This window comes from Rhodamnia argentea, chromosome 2 (genome assembly GCF_020921035.1).
Source record: "Rhodamnia argentea isolate NSW1041297 chromosome 2, ASM2092103v1, whole genome shotgun sequence".
Classification (NCBI taxonomy): domain Eukaryota; kingdom Viridiplantae; phylum Streptophyta; class Magnoliopsida; order Myrtales; family Myrtaceae; genus Rhodamnia; species Rhodamnia argentea.
Window position 1 is genome coordinate 26488980 of NC_063151.1, and position 19524 is coordinate 26508503.

The 19524-nt window shown below is 39.3% G+C and overlaps 1 pseudogene; it reads left to right on the top strand.

The window, feature by feature from the left end:
- Positions 1–6066: 6066 nt before the first annotated feature.
- Positions 6067–10183, top strand: LOC115737432 (annotated as a pseudogene).
- Positions 10184–19524: the final 9341 nt, after the last annotated feature.

Sequence of the window (19524 nt, forward strand, 5' to 3'; positions counted from 1 at the left end):
CCTGAACAATAGGCGAGTTTGGTTGCTCGGCAAGTGTATGAAAAGTGACCGAATGTTGTTCTCGGTAGAAAGGGGACCCTCTCTGAAGTTCTCCATGAGCTTTGTAGGAGATGAAGGGTGCATAGTTGTTGATGAGGAGTGACCGCACGCTGTCATTCATTTGCTGAATTGGCAATTTCATCAGCCTTTGAGTTGGAGGGGTTGACTCGAAAAGGAACAATCTGTCAAAAAACTTCGCAAGATGAGTACCTACCTCAGTTGGCAATGCAACTGAGACGCACTTAACACAGTCTTGCAGAGCAAATTCACTGATATCAAAGAAATAGAAAAGTATCTCTCTCTGAGCGGCTATTCATGTCAAGGAAATAATGACTCGGCAGTTATTTCTACAAGTGTTGTAATTCTGAAACAACTTTAGGATAAATGCATGTGCTCTAAGTATTTACGTAGACGTAAATCTGTTCGGGAAAATTGAACCTTCTCCCATGGTTATGTTGCTGGTAGCCCTAGTTAACTATATGTGTGATCTGTAGTGGATATAAACAGAGCTTCTTTGTTAGGCAGGCTTCTACTCATCCTTTTAGCAGGCATTGCCATTTTTGTAAAAGATAAGAGAGGTTCCTACTTTGACTATTCTTATGTAATCAAGGGACCGGATGATTAAAATTTCCTGCTTGTTTATAGTCTCATAGCTGTGACTAGTTACAATTGTTCTGAAGTGCATGAAGAACGCTATTTTTCTGGAGGTTATCAGTGGATGTATTTTTCTTTCTTCATGTTGAGTTGTATAGAGTGAAATCTTCGCAAACTTAGATTCATATGTCACCAGATTTTCCTTTCTTCTATTTGAGTAAGTTTCCATAGTTCTTTGAGTTGCTTTGACGGGGTGTAGCTGTGGTTGCTCACCGGTCATAAATCTTTATGACTACTGGCAACAATCCAAATTCATCTTTGTCTTTATTGATTCACTTCTACTCTTGGAATTGCATTAAACAGTGGTTGAAATTTTTTTCCAATTCCAACCAGTTCGCCTACCTCGTTACCCCAAAACCTTTATCGCCGCTCTATTACAAAGGAATGGTACCAATTCAACTGTCGCAATTCCTGGTGAAGCTAAGGATTCATTTATAGCTAAGCAATACTAGTTTGCGCTGGGTCGCCAATATTGCTGGACTTGCTCTCCAATTTGGGTTCACATGCACAAACAAGGGTATGGAAGAGGTCCTCCTTGGTTATGTAACAAAATATCGTGATGGGGCTCAGACTAGACCTCAAGAAGGTAGCCCACTTGATTGACGCAAAATCATTTATAAGATTAAACATGTCCCTCCTGGCAAGATCCAAGCTCTCCCCTTATGAGATGAAATCGTGAATTTCAACAAAGTCAAAGAGACTCTTCTAGTTGCATTATGTTACCCGACATGGTTGCTTCCTTGCTAGATCTGCTGCATGATGTGTACGATGCTTATGAACTATGAGGTTTCCACCATTTGAAGAAGTTGATCATCATCCAGAAACACTATACAATTTTGTTGAACGTGGGAGGAAGCTCAATAATTTTGCTGGCTAAGGTTATGACTCAAGGCTTGGTAGAAGGCACCAAGCTTCTAGGGATTAAAGACTTGGTAGGATTATGAAGAAGTTTGACTTGAAAGGTTTCCGGAGGTCATCATTATGACCTTCTAAAGCATCACATTCATTAGAATGGGCATGGGGTGGGGCGAGGCCACGGATTGCATTCCTCACCCCCGACCCATTGGGTGGAGCATTGTGCTGCCATTGCTAGCACCCCATGCTGGGCAGGTTAGAGTGTGTGCACTTGTCCCCATCCCCACAGGGCAAATCAGTGCCCTGCGAGGAACTCTTTGTCGAAAGAGAGCCATCAAATGGACAGGAAAGTAATGGAAGTGCATTTTGATTTTGACAGAGGTATAACATGGCGCAACAATGAGGTTTGCTGCTGCACAAATTACAGAGAGAGAGAGAGAGAGAGAGAGAGAGAGAGAGAGAGAGAGGAGGGAGAGTCAAGACCCACATTTAGTCCAATGGCAATGGGACAACAATGAAATGAGCAGTGGGTGAGAGAGAGAGAGAGACAGAGAGAGTCAAGACCCACGTTTAGTCCAATGGCAATGGGACAACACTGAAATGAGCAGAGTGGGTGAGCATGATCTTTGCCATAGAAACGACGATTTCGATGTGTATGTGTTTGTGCGTGAGATAGAGAGAGAGTCACTTCAATTCAATCCAAAGGCGGTGTGCTAGTAGGGTTTGACGTTCGTGGGAGGAGTTGGAGTTGAGTGTCAATTGAGGCGAAGAATTGCCTAAAATGTGAAGAATTTGGATGGAGTTGGCAGAGTAATGAGTTGACGAACAAGAGCTTTCTAAGGTTTCTGTAGAGTGTTCTTTATACTCACTCACGTGTTAAGGAGCAAGTATAAAGAATGTTTACTTGTATTACCTAGACATGTAGGAGCAGATTAGCAACTGACCCTGCCCCGTTCCACCAAAAAAAAAAAAAAATTTGCAAACTTACCGTTCCCCACCCAATCCTTGTTTTCTCACCCCAAGATGCACAATCAAGGTAGGGATCTGCCGATGTACCACTCCCTACCCTAGTGATTAGGGGTGTGCAAAGGAATCGGGAACCACTCGGCCCGGTGGTTCCTAAGGGAGCCGGTCCGGTTCTTGATTCCATTTATTGGAATCAGTGGATACCGATCCGGTTCCCGGTTCCAATTGTGGAACTACCGACTCGCCCACCCGGACCGGACCGGAATATATAATATATATTATTCACTTTATGATTTAAAAAAAAAAATGAAAAATCTTAAATCCTAATTTGAAACTCGCTCATCTCAAACTCTCACTCTCATGTCGGTCTCTACTCTCTCGTCTTAGACTTTCAATGTCTCACTCTCACCTCGGTCTCTCCATTTCCGTCTCTCTACTCATGGCTTCAACTTTCAACTCCCATCAACTCACGGCCGCGCCTTTGACCGTTCATCACCTCCCTCTTTCGCTCTTGGTTGCCTCCATTTGCTTGGTAGGACGGGTTCGGTTCCCAGGTGAGTCCATGGAACCAACAGACGATTTCCGAATTTAATTTTTCGAAATTGGCCCTTAGTGGGCGGTTCCCGGTTCTAGGGTGGGAACCGCCCACCCGGACAATTCTCACCTCTACCGGTGATTGTTTAGTTTGATATTTTTCAATGTAAGCTAAGTGCCTTAAGATTTTAAAGGACCACTGTCAACTGTTCTAAAAATTTAAGTTTTAGATAAATGCGTGGTTTAATATTTACTTATTCTAACACTCCTTCTCACGCTTAGTTTGGTCTTTTTGCCTAGTACTAAGCGTGGACATATTTAATTGGGGAGACAAATGGGGCTTGGAAAGGTTTGAATTCAAAGACCTTCGGTTCGATATCATGTTAGAAAGTCCAACCCAAAAGCTTAAGGCGATAGGTGGAGGGAGACAACATGAACATAAAAAACATATAAGATTCGTTGTAAAGCGATGTAGGACAACAACAACTTCAACACCTTCAATGTCAACTTGGGGCGGGCAAGCTCTGCAACACAAGTCAACTACTAAACAAAGGAGAAAATTACTCTTGTAAACCATCGAGTAGACCAATATATTCTTTCGCTAAATCATCCTAAAATGTGGAAACTCCACCAAGTTTTTATTGCATGCACTGCTGTCCACATCTAGCACATTAGTGCTTTTGGAAATCCACATATTACCCTATGGAGTTTGAGATTCAGTGAGCGATGTATGGTTTTGTTCAATAATGTACCTAATGTTCATGCATTATAGTGAGGAAGTATAAATTCTTGACGAGTTTGTACTTTGTTTGGGTAAATTCTAAGAGCTGGAAAAGAAAGACTTCCCGGAAATCCTTGCACACGCTTGCATGGCATCCCCTAACGTTCGTGCACTTACAAATTGAGGTTCAAGTCTCTTCCCCAAAAGATTATGCCTTAAATAGGCATAAAACAAAGTCAACCATTTCAACTATGGTTTAATTTATAATTGGGAAGTTTAGATTATTGAATCTTGATAACTTAACTAAGGTTTAAACATATGGATCAGTCTTGCCAGCTCAACGTCCATGATTATGTTGTCTTGAACATGGGATTCCAAGTCAGCTATAGAGCTTAAGATGTTACCTACTCAAATTGGAAGCACAAAACTCACACGTGCTTTAGAAGGTTGTGTAGGCTCTTAGTAAGAGGGGGGAAGGGTTAAGGATTTATCCCTAGTGTCGGCTTAGAGTGCTTTCACCATAGGTGTTTCCCCATCAAGGTAAGGAACCATGGCATATACTTTTGGAACTTAAAGTAAGTAAAAATCATTGCCTTTATGGTATCTCCATGCCACCATTAAATACATTACCTCTTGTGAGGCAAATGGTTGTTGTGGATCTTGTCTATGCAAATAGTTACCTTATGGGCCTTACCAAAAAAAAAATAGTTACCTTATGGGTATGACTAAGGTTAACTTAGCTCTTGACTTCTATTGTTTGTCATTTTTTAAGTCAAGCATAGGTTTTTTTATTCCTTCTCATTTTAGGATGCCCATGCATGGAATGAACATACTGTATTTTGCCTTCACGATATTTCAATTTTCAGTCCTTTTTAGTTCCACTTGTGCTACAATACGACATTCAAGAAAGCTCTGATAATTTTCTTAATTAAGTCAATTGGCTCAGCGACAACTTTAGACGTTAGTTATTAGCGTTTGAAACATACGCAATGTTCAAACGTAAAGCTTGACCTGGCCTGGTGGTTGACATACTTATTTGAATCATCAAGTCACACTTTTGAGGATCTTTGGAAGTTTCAAAGGTGTATCTTCTATTCTTCTTTTTCCAAAAGAATTATACATCTGACAATTCCATGGTGTACGATTCACCTGAATAACTCCCACCAACTGAAAGGGTGATCATCAGGCTTTCATGCCTTGCTTGTTTTTACTGTTTTAGTCCTGTTTCAAAACTTTCAACCGACGTTAGTTGTTAACAGATTGATGATTGGTGTCCATGGCTGTTTGAGATTGATTATAGAATGCAGCAAAATGGCTAGGAGAAGCTGCAGAGGTTATATAGTGGAGGTTATGGTCCTCAAGGATACTACATGGAAAGTTGAGGGTTGGCTACTTTCCTGAGAACATCTTGGAGTCAGCTAGTCAGACCCACTTTGCATGCTTTGTCCAGTCTCCTTGTTCATCTCCCTGCTAAATGCTTTATGGAGCTTCCAGATTCGTTTTTCTGTTGCTTTAATAGAATAGGTTAAACATTAGCAGGTAAAATATACTTAATATGCTGGCAGCGTACTCTCTGAAGCTCTAATGGGCCATCTCCTGAGGGTTCATTATGCTTATTAGCTTTTCATTCTCTCGGTGCTTTTAGCGCTTCATTTGTCAATAAGCTATTTCAACTTGATATCTTCCATAACGCTATGTAAAATTGACTAGGAGGTTTTAGCACCTTTTCTTCTCATTTCTGTTTTCTTTTTTCGGCATGAAGATATAATGGTTAGTGTATGTAGTGGTCTTAACCCGTTTTAACTTTGATATTGGTAAGATGTGCCAACGATGGCCCTGGGTGATGTCGAGGATGCTGTGAAGTAGACCTTTGAGTGTCTGGTTTTATTCCATTCAAGGTTTTCTAAAGTATTACTTCCCTCTTTAGAGATATGTAGATCATTTAGTATAAAGAGATCAGCTTAAATAGTATATCTCTGTGACAGGTCCCAAGATATAGCAGTGCATACCTTCATTTATACTTCTTTGATAGAATCAGCATTAGCATGCGCCCCTCTTTTGTCATTGTTATACTCACGTCTCCTCTCTTCCTGAACCTGGACACTTTCTTGCCTTAGAAATCATATTAAGCTGTTCACCTACCCTTTTTCACATCACGTTCTTCTGATTAATAGATGTTTGTTGAGTGAGGTTCCAAATCACTAGAACTACAGTGGTTGGTACCCCTTAGTTTTTCTCACCAGTACATTGGCAATTGAAAGAACACTATTAGAAATAGAACATGCGCTTTAGACTAATATGCCCATTATTTTTTTCAGGTGAGTAAGTATTGTGCATATCACCCGCATGACATTGTAGAACAAGAAAGGAAAGAAGCTGTAGATAAAGATGATTGGAAGGATAGGTGGGAGGCAGCAATTTTAAGGGCTTATGAGAGGGCTGATGATGCTTTCAAAGATGGCAAACATGCCATGGGAAGTGCTGGTTCAACAGCTGTGGTCGTTGTTTTGTCTGCTTGCCAGATCATTGTTGGCAACTGTGGGGATTCCAGGGCTGTGCTATGTCGTGGGAATGTAGCTATTGACCGCAAGGTCCCTTTTGATTCTCAATTTTCATCTCCCCTTTTACATTTGATTGATGCTGGTACATGTCATAAAATTTTGCTACTCGTCATTCATTGTACCATGCATGCAACAATATATGTTTTTGGTGTCCTACTCATGCATTCATGTACCGAGAGTTTTAAGTGGTCATTATACATTTGTGGAATGGGACCTTATTGTGGTTGGTCACATATAGAACTATATATTAGTGGATCTGTTGTCTGTGAACTTTCATATCAGTTCCAAATAGTCACTTTGGAGTCTGGTTTAGGGACATGGACTTATCAAATGGTCTAAATGTGGTCTAAAATTTGTTTTGTTGCATTAATAAAAATGTAAAAAGAAAGATTTTGGGCAAATATGCTGACCAACTATATGATGGAGTAAGTTCTCTTCGCTAACCTGCGAGGTCTGCAGACCTGTGGGATCGCTGTGTGTTCCCTGTGTTTTCAGCCGACATTATTTGGTTAACATTTCGTGAACTTTGTATTTTAGGCCTTTGTAATCACAGGGATCTAGAGAAATATGAATAGGTTGGTTTTAACGTGAAATTGACACTTGAACTTCGAATTAACAAGAAGAGATTGCATTTGTTGGTCTGAAGATGTGATAGAAGGAGTTTATAGGTAGTCATAAGTTTGCCCCTTCTTGCTCAAGCCTTTATTCCTATATTAGCTGCTGCCAAGTAAAACCTTGAAGTGCACCAATTGATAACAAGTAAGAGCCATCCGATAACCAGCTTGGTGAATGGAGGAGCAGGGAAAGTCCATGGTTAGATTGGTGAGCCTGCACATTCAGTTTCTTGACTGAAATGGTTGGCTAAATCAGAAGAAAGCATTCTAGTGTAATTTATTTTGGCTTGGCTTGAAGAGCTCTGCAATTCGATGGAAAATCGAGGTAAACTGAGGAGGAAGTTTTAGGGTATCTGGAAGGAGTTTGCATATTCTCTGGTTTATTTTTTATCTAATGACTGTTATGGATGGTCTCAATAGTAAAAACCATGGGTAGAATGGTCCAACTTTTGCAACTGCTAATTGGCAAGTCAAACAAAATCAAATATTATGGATGGCTTTTCCTAACTTGCCTGAGAGTTTTATTTTGGTCCTCAACTACTTGTCCATAGCTCCTCTTCTTTCTCTGTTTGGTTCCTTTCGTTACTATGTTTTCTTAAAGTTCTCTGCCTCTTCTTCAAGCAGTTTTCTCTATTGCGTTTGGGCAGAAGTTTTTGTCACAATGGAGGAATGAAAGTTTGGAATATGAATCAAGTACCTGGTGCATTGCCTCTCTGCCTCTTCTTCAAGCAGTTTTCTCTATTGCGTTTGGGCAGAAGTTTTTGTCACAATGGAGGAATGAAAGTTTGGAATATGAATCAAGTACCTGGTGCATTGCCTCTCTGCCTCTTCTTCAAGCTGTTTTCTCTATTGCATTTGGGCAGAAGTTTTTGTCACAATGGAGGAATGAAAGTTTGGAATATGAATCAAGTACCGGTGCATTGCCTCTCTGTGTGAAGAAGTTAGAGGCTTTGTATAAAAAGTCTTGAGCTGTGTGCCCTAGAGAGTTTACTTTTATGTCCTCCTTCTATTAAACCGGTCTCAGTCTTCATTGAAGAACATAGCCTACATAAGTTATGGCTGGACATTGTACTAGTTGTTCATAAAATCTAGGCATGGAGAAGATTTTGCGGCTTGATTTTATGCGAGGTTTTCCTTGTATTTTTGTAGAAAACCATGTATTAGTTCAGTAGCACTGGTGTTACTGCTTATTCTTAGTTTTCTCCTTGGAAATCTCTATTTACCTATTAGTAGGACAATCGTCAGTGCAGATATACTCTTTATTTCATCATACACACATTCCCGGAATTGTCCCTTGTCGATATTCCTTAGGAGCCACAGTTTGTGGTACATGATGCCTTCTGGAATTCAATTGGAAGCGTGGAGGAATAACTTAGAAATCATTACCTTAACAGAAAGGGGAAGGTAATTTGAGAGAGCTTGAATTGTTTATCAGTTATGCCAATACATTTTCAATTGCTGTTGCTTTTATGCATGTATTTGTGACTCAGCTAATCTGTGTATCTTGATTCAGTAAGCCGCTGTTTCTTTTTAAACTCATTGACCATTTTTCTCTACATTGACTAAGCTACTCATTTCAGTGCTCCCTGGGTGGATTTGTTTGAATTATTGGTTCACCTGGTAGAGATTTTACTCTATTTCTGTTTGCAGCCTAATAGGGAAGGTGAGCTGAAGAGGATCACCTATGCAGGAGGCAAAATTCTGTAAACTGACTGTGAGAGAGTAGAGGGAGTTCTTTCTATGACAAGAGCAATAGGTGGGTGCATCTCTTGTAGTGTCCGTTTATCATTTCTAGACTGTCAGCATTCATCTCACTTGTATCATTGACTTTATTTTCTTCTTTTCTAATATATCTGTTCACCCAAGTGATGTGGCTGAAGCGTATGTGGTTGAAGACCACTTGCTCTGTTTATCCAATTAATTTGGAGGCCAGAAGTTTGGTTTGATCTCCTTACCTTATTTGAAAGTCTATTCAGACTAATATATTTTATTTTAATAAAGTGAGTTGTCTGTGCAAATCCCAATAGGTGATTCTTTTTTAGGTCAGCATAAAAGCACTGATCCCCAAAAAAAATGGAGAGAGAGAGAGAGGAGAAGAAGAAGACGAAGAGAGAAACAACCTGGTGGCCTGTCAAGTAATTCCCTTTGTCTACGGGAAACATACGAAGCAAACTTATCAAAATCAAAGGATGAATAGAAGTGCAGGCATTATTATATCCTCTTTTTACTTGAGATGTTATCTGACAATTTTTAATGTAATGCCTCTCTGATGGGACATGGATTGGTGCCATCGCCACCACAAGCAGCCGAGCTTGTCTGAATTTGTAGGATAATTTCATATGCCGCGGAGTTATTTGGAGTTAGATTTCCCCTTCCATCTAGTAATCTCCAACAAATTTTCTAGGATGCCCTAATAACTTACTAAATAGGAAGTGTTTATCCTTGTGTGGATCCTATTTGAGTAGGAACTTGATGAGCCGATCCACCAATATGTCTTGCTTTTATTGCTACATTGGGAGTTACTAAATATATTCCTCGACATAAAATGGATAATGTCCTCCCAGAGTTTGAAGATGGATTTTCTTTGTAGTGAACCTCTTGAAAATCTTAACATGGTACTAAGATCTTTTTGGAAAATGCCTATTATTTTGCTTATATTGTTTTTATTGTCCACTTATCTAATTGATCTACGAGTAATACTGCACCTTATTATTACACTGAGCATATTTACTTGATACATGGATCTTCAGGTGATCACTTTCTAAAACCCTCGGTAATCTCAGTACCTGAGGTTACTTTCATGACTCGATCTGAAGATGTAAATTTCTTATTATGGCAAGTGATGGGCTGTGGAATGTCATGACTAATGAGGAGGCAGTTGCATTTGCAAGGCTGGCACTCAGAAGGCTTGCAAAGGTTGGCAGTGCTTGGTCGTGATCGTCCTGCAAAAGCTGTTGCTAAGAGTCTCGTTGCAAGAGCTATTAAGAAAGGGGGTGGTGACAACATTTCTGTTATTATTATCGACCTCATTGCGCCCAGGAGAAGGAAGAAGCCACACAAAGAACCAGAAGCAAATCAAGCTTGAGTAAAATAAGAATCATAAGCTCCTCGGAAGCATTGATTATCTTTGCAAGCTGTTGCTTTAGAAACATGTGGTTCCTTTTATGTCCTAGTTAACAATGCAGTGCTAATACCTGACCGAGGAGCTTGCATGTTAAATATGGAGACGATTCCATTTATGTTTTCTTGGACGCATTTCTTGAATTTCTTTAGGTCTCCTCTGCTCCCTTTGAAGCAAGGGATCTAGGGTTCTACCCACCTTTTCCTTGTTTCTGTGGAAAGATTTATCCGCAAAAAACTTACTGAGGAAAGATGGATTCCCTCCAAAGAGAAGCATGATTAGGGGCATAGCTGCGGCTTATCTTGACAAAGCAATCGCATTTTCCATTTTCAATTCCGTGTCATGTTGTTGCAGTTTTCGAAGTTAATTCATTTGAGAGCAACCTGAGACTTGTGCTCGATGTTTTGCTTTCCTATGTGATTAATTTTGCTCAGGGCTGTGTATATAATAGATCTGGATCCATTTTAAGAGGGTACATGTTAGCAGTCTCTACTAAGAAGTGTTATGCCCGCTCTCGCTACGAGTGTGGACCTTTTACTCTTTCAGGCATGCAAAAAACCTCAAGAATGAGTTCTCTCCTTAAATGAATGGGTTACAACAGTTCAAGGAACCGCCTGGGGCATCAAGGTGAACCTCAGCTTTTGCTTTTTCCATGTCAATCCTTCACGAAACTAAAGTTTTTCTCCCTTTTTAGCCCCAAAGTTTTCTATTCTTAACAGTTTACAGAGGCTATTTATGTTCGCATTGCTCTTTTATGGTGCAGATGTATGTGCTGCGAGGGATCTTGTCTCTATCTCCCATATGGATAAAACTTTAGCAGAGGAAGCAAAAAAGCTGCTCATAGTGGGAGCGGATGTGAGATTCTTTTGCAATTATGTGTATGCCAACCGTTGGATGGTTGCATACAGGATGAGCAGAATTGATGCTGCAAAGAGGGGAATATCTACAGGAAAATAGACAAACAATAAAGCAACCTTAAATATAATCTGACTTCTGCATCGATGCCCACATTTTCTTTGGATTGTTATAATTATTTGTTCGCATGACGAGCAGATTCCTGGTGAAGGAGGGAGGAAAAAGTGGCAATTTTGTTTGTTCTTTCGAGAAGGTCAAAAGCAGCCGAGTAACAGTAAGACCAACTCTTTGATTCCGTAACCCCAGCCTTCTTTTCCCCTTGAAACTTGAAAACCCATTTCACTTTCTTGTCAAAGAATCTCTCCTACCTAGTCTTTTCTTCTTTTATGAAGGAAAAAAAAAGATCATTCTGGGTTGGAAACAATTCTATGTTTTACTTCATGACGAGAAACTTTGCTAGAACTTGAGTAAATACATAAATTCTGGCCACTATCTCTTTGAAGTAGGTTATTACATCAGAGATCAGAATATGTGCAACTCTTTAGAATTTGGTAGATTGTATGTTTATAAGTATCTTGTGCAAATACTTGTTCTTCCTTTTGGTTCAAACTATTATCCAGGTTACATTCGAAAACTCGACCTAGAAAGGGCTTTTAAAATAAATTTTGTTTGAACCGAAACCCTTCAAGGGGAGATTGAAACAAATTACAGATGTAGACTTGATAAAGCAGAGTGGGTCACCGAGAATCAGAACCAAGTGGCTTTTGTCGATAACAATTTGTGTTTATGTCCACTGGAGCACATCATCTGCTCTATAAACCATTAGATCCCCATTTGTAACACCCCTAGCCAGTGGTGTTTGAGTGTTTTGCTTCATGCAGGGAAAAAGTGGTGCAGGCTGAAACCCAATGTCACATGGTGCTGCACCGAAAAAGGGGGTACATCATTTGTAATTGCGGAGATTTACAGCATAAACGACCGCCAAAACCGTTTCCCTGTTTCTTGCTTAAGCCAGAAAAAGGCGCAAAAGATCTCCAGCAACTTTGAGTCTCTGGAAATCTAATGTGCGTTGTAGCAAGAGATGTATGTGCTTTGCATAGAGTCTGTTAGGTCCAGAATGTACTGAAAAAGTTGGTAGTTCGATTCTCGAGCAAAGAATTTAGATTTTGGACAGATTTGATCATGATATTTGGCTTATTAAAGCTGTGAAACGACTTATTCTGATGTCATTAAAAACCACTGATCTTTGATCAATTGCAAATGCATTTGAACTCCTGATTAAATTGTTCTGTTCATCTTGATTATTCGAATTAAAAGAATCAATAAAATGCTGAAGTCAATTGCCACCACCGGGGTCGGTGAGCGGGTGATGACCCTCGCCAAGAGCAGGGTAGGCGGGCACCATCACCCGTGCCCCTCTTTCTCTGCCTCTATCTGTCACTCTCTAGCTGGAAAACAATGGTTGCACCTGACCTTGCTTGATCACGGTGAGGGTCGCTAGACCTTGTGCTAAGCCCGGCAACTGCCCCCTTCTGTCCCTCCCCCAGGGTTTTTGTTGTTTGGTTCTTTCCATCTAGTCAATGTTGATGTGGTGGCTCATGTTGGTGCTTTATTCATGTTTTAACTCAATAATCAATATGAACAAAACAAATAAATTCATAGTTTAGGGACATGTTGTTATTCAGTGGAAGTTCGAAAACTAATGGTGTCCAAAATCCGATTTTGAACGATGATAAGGACTGAAGGCGTGCTGAAAGATGCGTTGGAACTACAAAGGGTGCTTTGCAGCTTCATATAACTCATAAGGCCCCAATAAAAATCTGAGATGAACAAATTCTGGGGATAATGGAGCAGCCTCTTCTACAAGGTCAGAGAGAAACAGGACCCAATTACTTTGAAATGATTGCGAAAGAATACAACATCCATGCTTTGGAATGATTGTGAGCTGATACAATGTCAGCACATCAGTGCAGTAGCCCAGTTCCAAGCCAAACAGAGATGATCAGTTGTCCAGGGTGGGATTCTTATCAACACAGGAGACAGTGATGGGAAGGAGGTGGGGGGAAAAAGAATGACAATCTGTGTGCCACAAGAAAACACAGGAGGAGGAGGAGGACAAGAAAACATATTCTGATCCCACTCCACCCACACACATTCTCAGCCCTTTAACAAAGCAAGAGATGTGCCCACACACTGGCCAGAGAGAGAGAGAGAGAGGAGCTGCAAATTTCATCATTGCTAGAGACTCCTCTCTCTCTCTTCAGTGTGGCAGAGGAATAAAGGAAGAATCTCTTCCTGGACACTCCTGCTTCCTTTTTCTAACATCTTTGCAAAAATGGCACCTTTAGAGGGAGTTTTGGGAGAATGAGATAGAGACAGACTTTGAGACATGACAAGGACCACTGACCTCTGCTGGTTGTGTGGGATTTTTGTTTTCCTTACTTCCTTCCCATCTTAAGTGGTGTTTTCCTCTTTTGGTTACTGGATGATTCTCCAACATCGCAGTTGTTCTCCACAAGCAAGAACGACCGTAGGTTATTGTTAAGGCACGCCAAGTGTATTCAAGCCACGTTTTTGAGCTGCAAATCCAATAGTAACCAGCTCAGTGGCAACTGGGGTTTTGCTTCCACCTTAAACGCATCACATCTTATTCTATTACAGCCATATTATGATTGAAGGAAGCAAAAACCCTGTTTTTGTTCTAAAATTAGCCTTAACTAGAACATAAATATCATTTCAAATCAATCACATTTGATCCATTTCTTAGGTGGAAAATTCTTTCTATAAATAATTTAAAATCAGTGCTGTTGCGCATACAACATGAGAGGAAATGTCAGAACATGAAAGAACAAATAAAAAAAAAAAAGCTCTCTTAAACGAGATAATACTTCACATAAATATTGTATTATCGACGTGAAGAAACCAAAGAAAATGAAAGTGTGTGGATGACCGGAGACACATGCAAACTCAGACCGGCTCGAGTTATCAAAGAGTGAATCTAAAAAAAAAGTGTGGGGAGAGAGCAAGTTGACTTTGTGTTATTGGGTGCGTGGAAGCTTGAGGTCTGCAACTGCAGAACAGGGGCAAGATCAGGTCATGTCAAAACTCTTGCTCAGATGTGAAATTAATCTCACAACGGTGGGGGACGGGACGTCAGAAAAGAAGGGTCTGGTCAGAGTAGGACAATGGGCTAAGGAATTGTATTCTTCATTCTTTTGTTTCTTTCTATGCTGCTAAAGATCGAGGCATCGCTGTACTTTGTTCTCGCTTCTATTCTGACGATTGATCAATTTTTAAACTATAACTATCCCGATCAATGATGATAGCAGTGGATTTCGTAGTATAAAAGAGTACACAGGTTGTGCACCATTTAAAACACTTTTGGGCAATGAAAAAGAGCGAATGAGACAGTTATAATATGGCCGTTTATCTTCCACGGGATTATTATCGCAAAAATCTTTGGCCGTTTATACTCAAAAGTGCAAAACTTGTGTACTCTTTTCTCAAAACTCTTTGTGAAAATGAATAATATTCTGGCTTCATACACCAACACAGAGAAAATGAACAATGTTTTGGGACTATCTTTATCAGAAAGATCTTTATGCACCACTTGAAGGTTAGAAACCCGAACTCGCGGAAGTGGATCCAACAGCAAAATCGGGATGGAAAATTCTTGATCGAAAGGTGTTAGGTGCGATTCGTCTAAGGCTAACGAAAAAGACAGGGTATCACGTAGCGAAAGCGAAGACCGCAAAAGAAGCCATGGATATTCTAACAAATATCTATAAGAAACCGTCAAACATCAAATTAGATATTTTTGCTAACAGGGAATGTCGAGCACCATGAAGGATGATTTGACTCTGGATGATGCTGTGAATAGTATCATGGATGAAGAAATGTGAAGGAAAGTGTCAAGTGTAGATAAGTTTTCGGTATCTGCATCTTCAACAACACTAGTAGTGGAGAACCATGGGAGAAGTAAAAGCAAAGAAAAATTCAGCAGGCGTGGTAGGTCACAATCAAGAGGGAAGAGAGAGACTATAAAAGATGAGTACTGGTTTTGTCACCAGACAGGACATCGTAGATTTCAGTGTGAAGCCTACAAAAATAAGCAGCAAAATGAGAATCAAGGAGCTAATGTGGTAAGCAATGAACCTTTACTAGAAAACTTGTGTTTGTCTACAGGGTTTAACTTGATGACAAATAAGTGATTTCTTGACTCTAGTGCTTCTTTTCATTGCACCTCATAAAGAGATATATTTGCTGATTATGCCATTAGAGATTTTCGACAAGTGGTCGTGGAAAACAGCCACATGTGTCCGATTGTAGGAAAAAGAACTGTGATTGTAAATATCTCAAGTGGAGGACGTCTAATTTTGCGTGAAATCAAACTTATTCCCGAGTTTAAAAAAATCTGATTTCAACTAGTAAACTTGACCATGAAGGCATTGCAACAACTTTTGGATGCGGAGAGTGGAAAATAAGCTCAAGAGCAAAGTATTAGTAAAGGGAAAGCGTACAAGTACATTTTACCTTCTTTAGGGAAACAATATCAGTGATATGGTTGCAACTACAATAGTTATAAGTAATTTGTTTACTCTTTGGCATTATCGCTTGGGATATCTTGGTGAAAAAAGGTGCAAAGCAGTTACACTCAAGAAAATTGCTTCTAGATTTGCAGAAAGTTGAGTTAGATTTCTATGAGGGTTGCATTTATGGAAAACAAAAAGCGATTAGTTTTCAATTAAATGAAAGACAGAATAAAGGCCAAAAGCTAGAGTTGATCCATACTAATGTGTGGGGACTAGCTCAAGAACTCTCTTTTGGTGGTAAGAGGTATTTTGTCACTTTCATTGATGATGCAACAAGAAAGACTTGGGTCTATGCTCTCAAAGAAAAATCAAAAGTATTCGGGGTTTTCAAAATATGAATGATCATGGTAGAAAAAGAGACAGGTTATCAGATTAAAGCTTTGAAGTCCGATAACGGTGGTGAATACATGAGTAAAGAATTTGCAGAATATTTGAGCCGAAAAGGCATACACAAGTTGAAGACTATTCCTAGAACTTCTCAAGAGAAAGGTATAGGTGAGAGGATGAACATGACTATTTTGTGTTAGGAAACACATATGAGTGAATTGTATTAAAGAAATCTCATATCGGAGAATTGAAGTGGTGTAGAGCAGTTAATATATTCATGTTGGCTCATAACTTATTAGCTTAAGCTTTTGAGTGAATGTTGATTCAACTGGATATGTTGACGGGCTCGGATTTGGGCTCCCTCGATGAAGGGATCGGACTTCTACTACGCACTCCCAGCATTTTGGAGCGTGCAAGATGTATAAGACTACATGCAGGTCTTCCATTACACTTATGGGCTACTACAGTTGATGTAATTGTATATTTGATTAACAGTAGTCCATCTAGTGCTCTAAATGGAAGAATACCGCAAGAACAATGGTTAGGTAAAAAAGTCAATTTTCATATCTAAAAGTTTTTTGTTGTATTGCATATGCTTTGATTGACAAAGATGATATGAAGAAGCTTGATGCTAAGTCCCGGAAGTGCGTCTTTATTGGATATGGCAACGATAAATAAGGATATAGGCTTTAGGATTATAAGAATAACAAAGTTATGTCGCAATGGAATGTGGTTTTCCATGAAGAAAATATATACAAAGATCGTTAAACAGAGCATGAGACTACAGTAGAACCAGAATATGTTGAGCTAGACACAATTCCCGTGAAGATGATTCCAGCATATTAGAGTGCACTTAAAGGGGAGGTTCGAGATGAACATATTATCAATGAGCAGGCAGCTCAAGCGGAATGCGGTGATCCGAAACGTACTAACGACCCCGATGTATCTGTTTTGAGGAGATCTACACATGTGAGAAAGCCAAAGGTAATTTTTGATCCATCAACTAATACTATTATGAGTCATGTCTTATATACATATTCGGGAGAGCCGGAGACTTATGATGAGGCAAAGAAAGACACATCTCACATGCGGTGGGAGCATGCTATGAAAGATGAGATGAGCTCGTTACTTCGTAACAAAACTTGAGAGTTGACCAAGTTACCCACCGGTAAAAATAGCTTATTTAAACAAATGGTTGTACAGGATCAAAAATGAAGCTAATGGTAGTATCGGATACAAGGCGAGACTTGTAGTAAATGGTTTTTCTATAATAAAAAAAAGATCGACTACTCCGAGATATTTTCACCAACGGTGAAGATGACATCAATCAAAATTTTGCTGAGTATAGTTGTAGTGGAGGATCTTCATCTCGAGCAATTAGATGTAAAAACAACGTTTTTACATGGTGATCTAGATGAAGAGTTATACATGGCGCAACCTAAAGGTTTTGAGGTCAAAGGTAAAGAACACATGGTGTGTCGCATGAAGAAAAGCTTATATGGCTTGAAGCAAGCCCCGCAACAATAGTACTTAAAGTTTGATGGTTTTATGAAAGAAAAATGATTTGGACACTTTGAAGTTGATCATTTTATTTATTTTCGAAAGTATAGAGATAGTGATATTGTATATCTCTCTTTATATGTTGATGATATGCTAGTAGCTAGTTCTAATATAAAGAGAATTGCAAAAGTAAATAAAATATTAACATCGCAATTTGCTATGAAAGACTTGGGAGAGGCCAAGAAGATTTTAGGCATGAAAATCATTAGGGACGGGAAAGATAAGAAATTACGGTTGTCCCAGGAAAATTATGTGAACAAGGTATTGGAGAGATTCAACATGGATAAAGCAAAACCGGTTATGACTACTCTAGCGAGTCACTTCAAATTTTCTAAGGATATGCGTCCGAGTACTCAAGCTTTGAAAGATGAAATGGCGGTAGTTCCATACACATCAACAGTGGGAAGTTTAACGTATACCATGGTGAGTTCGAGATTAGACATTGCACAGGCAGTAGGAGTTGTGAGTCCATATTTGCAGAATCCGGGCAAAGAGCATTGGCATGTAGTAAAATAGATATTGAGATATATAGCGGGTACATCAAATTATTCTCTTTGTTATAGAGGTAAATCTCTAGAATTGCAAGGTTATGTGAATGTAAATCACTCGGGTGATTGAGATAGTGGTAAGAGTACCACTGGATATGTCTTTACGATTGCAGGTACAATAGTGAGTTGGGTATCTCAACTACAGAAAATAGTGGCTCTATCGACGGCAGAAGCAGAGTACGTGGCAATCACAAAAGCCTCTAAAGAAATCATGTGGTTACAAGATTACTATATCAAAAGCAGCCGGTGAGCACACTATGGAGTGATAGTTAAAATGCAGTGCACTTAGCAAAAAATGTAGCTTATCACTCAAGTATTAGACATATCAAGAAGCGTTATCACTTCATAAGGTCAGCATTGAAAGATAACAAGTTAAAGCTACGGAAGATTGATGGCTCAAAGAATTTAGCTGACATGTTTACCAAGGTAGTAGACAGAGAGAAGCATACTTTATGTACTACTACTATTGGCATTACTCCGTGTTAATTGATGAGGAGTATCGCAAAGGCACAAGTTCCTAGTTTTTGAAAAGATGGATGCAAAGTTGTTTGGTGCATCGGATATATTTGTCTTCAAGTGAGAGATTGTTGGTGTGTGAAGCAAAAATATTTCATTAAGGGGTTTTTTGTCTTTTATCCTTTTTTGCTATGAGAGAGAGAGAGAGAGAGAAGCGCAAAGTAGCGAATAGAGAGAGAAAAAAAAAGGCCGTGACGGCATTCTTGAGTGTTCCCAATTTTTTTTTGCCCCGATCTTGTGAGAAGATCAGCAATTGTATTCTTATTTTCTTGAAAACTAGTGGATTCGCAAAGTGCCTCTACGTGGAAACATAGCCCAAGTTTAGGTGAACTTCGATAACAAATTCTTTGATGTGTTATTCTAATTCTATTCTTTTTATTATTATATTTTGCTAATGTGGATGTTTGCTAGAATTATTTTTTTGAAATCGGTGTGCGATTTCTAACACTCTGTACAGAGAATAGAGGGAAACTTGATAAGGAAAATTGCATGTCCTCTTGCTCAGGTTGCCAACTCATGTTAGAAAACATTCTTTGCAAGTTGACGATAAAAGTGTTTCATTATTGTATTTATCCCTTTTATTTTTAGCTTTTATTTGTTATGTTTGCAACTAGATGGTGGATATTTTCAAGGACACGTGTTATTTTATGTCATTTACTAAATGGAATAATAGAGCCATCAATTCGACCGATGAGGAAAACAGAAGTTGCTGGTCCTAAAAGGATGGAGAGTTAATTACTTCATAGGTTTAAAGATCATCACGAAAAATACCAAGTGTTTACAATAAAGTTTTCTCTTTTATTTTATGTACCAGTACTTTGGTGAGTTCGATATGTTACCACTAATTCACATGATATCAGCCTCTCGAATAGCATATGCCAAATTGATTATAGTGTCTCTTTGGCTTGGCATATACACACACATTTCTTAATCTCGCTAATAAGGGCATAGGAATATTTGCATAGCATCTTAAAGTATTTGATTAATCTTCCCTCTCCTTTTCCTGCTTTAAAAGTAAGAACTTTCAAAATTGTAATAGGAGTTCTAGAAAAGCTCCGAAC